The sequence below is a fragment of the Cryptomeria japonica genome, unplaced genomic scaffold (assembly GCF_030272615.1).
Source record: "Cryptomeria japonica unplaced genomic scaffold, Sugi_1.0 HiC_scaffold_534, whole genome shotgun sequence".
Classification (NCBI taxonomy): Eukaryota; Viridiplantae; Streptophyta; class Pinopsida; order Cupressales; family Cupressaceae; genus Cryptomeria; species Cryptomeria japonica.
The window spans coordinates 1-3,655 of record NW_026729347.1 but is presented as its reverse complement, the minus strand read 5'-3'; the positions used below and the strand labels follow the sequence as shown (position 1 = coordinate 3,655).

The window sequence follows — 3,655 nt, the reverse complement described above, 5'->3', positions numbered from 1 at the left end:
AGCGTGCACCCGAGGCGCCCCGAACATGCACCAAGGTGCACTCGGCCCACATGTGAGCGCAGGTCGTTGCGCCCGAGGTGGTGTGTGGGCACCGCGTTGCAGACGGGACACTGCACGCACACGACGCCCCCTCCAGGTGCACGCACGTAGGCCGGGCCGGGTGCACACCCGACGCCCTAGCAAGGTGCGCGCACCCGGGCAGGGCTCACACTTGGCGAACGGGGCGCACTTCGCGAGGGAGGGTGTGCACCTCGACGGGGGTGGGTGGCCGGGGTGGATTCGCACGTGGGTCGCGGTTTGCTAAGTACACACTGCGACAAGCTCATAACGGGTGCGATCATACCAGCGTTAGTGCACCGGATCCCATCAGAACTCCGCAGTTAAGCGCGCTTGGGCCGGAGTAGTACTGGGATGGGTGACCTCCCGGGAAGTCCCGGTGTTGCACCCTTTTTTAGTTTTTCGCCGGGCGTCGCAATGCTATTTGAATAAACCTTTTGCCCGTTTGCGTTCTCGTCGGGGCCGGGCCGGGCCGGGGTGCGCTGCCCGCACTACCGCGCGCGCGGGGGCGACACCGAGCGCGCACCCGAGGCGCCCCGAGCACACAGGCCACGGTGCAACCCGGGCGTTGTGCGCGCACCCCGGTGCGCCCGAGGTGCTGCGCGCGCACCCAGGTGAAATCGGTGTGCACCTCGGCCAGTGCGCGCTCGGTCGAGTCGCGCACGTTGGCCAAGGTGCACGGTGATGTTTCTTACTCTAAGGTTCCGCACCAGACGCCCGGGACAGGTGAGCGAAGCTGGGCGGGGCCGGGTGCGCGGCCGGGGCAGGTGCACGCAGCTGGAGAGAGCTTTGGAGCACACTTCGGAGCGCACCAATGATGCGCTCCATTCAAAAGTTTCCTGAAAAGGCAAAAAAAGTTGAGATTATAGAATTTCCCACTTGAGAGATTGTAAAAAAAAAAAATTTAAAATGAAGGAAACGCGGGTGCCAAGGTGTGCGCAGCCCAGCCAAGGTGTGCGCACCAAGGCGCCCACCCTGGCGAAGGTGCACGCAAGGTGCGCACCCGAGGCAAACCGGACAATTAACCCAACTTTCGACTTCGCGCGCACCTTGGAGCGCACTTCGGAGCGCTCCTTGGTGCGCACCAATCTTGGGCACCTCGGAGTGCACCATGGCGCCCACCAAGGTGCGCACCCGGGGCAAACCGAGCTCCGACTTCGTGCGCACCTTGGAGCGCACGAAAGGTGCGCACCATGGCGCCCACCAAGGTGCGCAGCCCAGCCAAGGCGTGCGCATCAAGGTGCGCACCCTGGCGAAGGTGCGCACCCGGGGCAAACCGAGCTCCGACTTCGTGCGCACCTTGGAGCGCACAAAAGGTGCGCAACCCAGCCAAGGTGTGCGCACCCCGGTCAAACCGAGCTCCGAATCGTGCGCACCAGAGGTGCACGCCATCGTGCGCACCTTGGAGCACACTTCGGAGCCCTCCTTGGTGCGCGCCGATGTTGCGCACCTCGGAGCGCACCCGGGGAAAACAATGCAATTAACCCGACTTTCGACTTCGTGGGCACCTCGGAGCGCTCTCGGGTTCGCACCTCGGAGCACACCGAGGTGCCCACCCTGGCGAAGGTGCACGCGAGGTGCGCACCCGGGGCAAACCGGGCTCCGACTTCGTGCACGCCGCACCTTGGAGCACACTTCGGAGCGCTCCTTGGTGCGCACCAGGGCGCGCAACCCAGCCGAGGTGCCCACCCCGGCGAAGGTGCACGCGAGGTGCGCACCCGGGGCAAACCGGGCTCCGACTTCGTGCACGCCATGGTGCCCACCGCGGCGAAGGTGCACGCGAGGTGCGCACCCGGGGCAAACCGGGCTCCGACTTCGTGCACGCCGCACCTTGGAGCACACTTCGGAGCGCTCCTTGGTGCGCACCATGGTGCCCACCAGGGCGCGCAACCCCGCCGAAGGTGCACGCGAGGTGCGCACCCGGGGCAAACCGGGCTCCGACTTCGTGCACGCCGCACCTTGGAGCACACTTCGGAGCGCTCCTTGGTGCGCACCATGGTGCCCACCAGGGCGCGCAACCCCGCCGAAGGTGCACGCGAGGTGCGCACCCGGGGCAAACCGGGCTCCGACTTCGTGCACGCCATGGTGCGCACCGCGGCGAAGGTGCGCACCCGGGGCAAACCGGGCTCCGACTTCGTGCACGCCGCACCTTGGAGCACACTTCGGAGCGCTCCTTGGTGCGCACCAGGGCGCGCAACCCAGCCGAGGTGCCCACCCCGGCGAAGGTGCACGCGAGGTGCGTACCCGGGGCAAACCGGGCTCCGACTTCGTGCACGCCGCACCTTGGAGCACACTTCGGAGCGCTCCTTGGTGCGCACCATGGTGCCCACCAGGCCGCGCAACCCAGCCAAGGTGTGCGCACCAAGGTGCACGCGAGGTGCGCACCCGGGGCAAACCGGGGTCCGACTTCGTGCACGCCGCACCTTGGAGCACACATCGGGGCGCTCCCGGGTTCGCACCGGCGTTGCGCACCGTGGTGGGCACCTCGGAGCACACCAAGGTGGGCAGCGAGGTGCGCACCTTTGATGCGATGCCTTCACTAATTTCCATAAAAGGCAAAAAAAAAACGAGATTTTAAAATTTCCGTTTTGAAAGATAGTGAGAAAAAGGGAATGCTGGTGCCATCTTGAGCCCGCCCTGGTGCGCAGCCCAGCCAAGGTGTGCGCACCAAGGTGCCCACCCTGGCGAAGGTGCGCGCCCGGGCAATTAACCCAACTTCCAACTTCGCGCGCGCCAGGGTGGGAGCGCACCCAACAACCGGGCCTGGGAAGAGCCAATGCGAGAAACCCCACCAAACGCTCTGACAAAAAAAGAGGGGGCGCTCCAGTAACCCCGCTTCGGAGCGCACCCTGGGCAAACCCAGCCAAGGTGCCCACCCCGGCCAAGGTGCAGGCGAGGTGCGCACCCGGGGCAAACCGGGCTCCGACAACGTGCACGCCGCACCTTGGAGCACACTTCGTAGCGCTCCCGGGTGCGCACCTCAGAGCACACCAAGGTGGGCAGCGAGGTGCGCACCTTTGATGCGCTGCCTTCACTAATTTCCAGAAAAGGCAAAAAAAAAAGGAGATTTTAAAATTTCCGTTTTGAAAGATAGTGAAAAAAACGGAACGCGCGTGCCATCTTGAGCCCGCCCTGGTGCGCAGCCCAGGTAAGGTGCCCACCCTGGCAAAGGTGCGCACCCGGGCAATTAACCCTACTTCCGACTTCGTGCGCGCCAGGGTGGCAACCGGGCCTCGGAAGAGCCAATGCGAGAAACCCCACCAAACGCTCCGACAAAAAAAGAGGCGGCGCTCCAATAACCCCGCTTCGGAGCGCAGCCGGGGCAAACCCAGCCAAGGTGCCCACCCCGACGAAGGTGCACGCGAGGTGCGCACCCGGGGCAAACCGGGCTCCGACAACGTGCACGCAGCACCTTGGAGCACACTTCGAAGCACTCCCGGGTGCCCACCGGCGTTGCGCACCGTGGTGGGCAGCGAGGTGCGCACCTTTGATGCGCTGCCTTCACTAATTTCCAGAAAAAGGCAAAAAAAAATGAGATTTTAAAATTTCCGTTTTGAAAGATAGTGAAAAAAAAGGAACGCGGGTGCCATCTTGAGCC

The 3,655-nt window shown here is 64.4% G+C and overlaps 1 non-coding gene across 1 annotated transcript; it reads left to right on the top strand.

Annotated features, from left to right (window-relative positions):
* Window positions 1-329: 329 nt before the first annotated feature.
* On the top strand, window positions 330-448 carry LOC131872211 (5S ribosomal RNA). Its single transcript, XR_009370388.1, has one exon. It is a non-coding gene; the product is annotated as a 5S ribosomal RNA (ribosomal RNA).
* The last annotated feature ends 3,207 nt before the right edge of the window (window positions 449-3,655 follow it).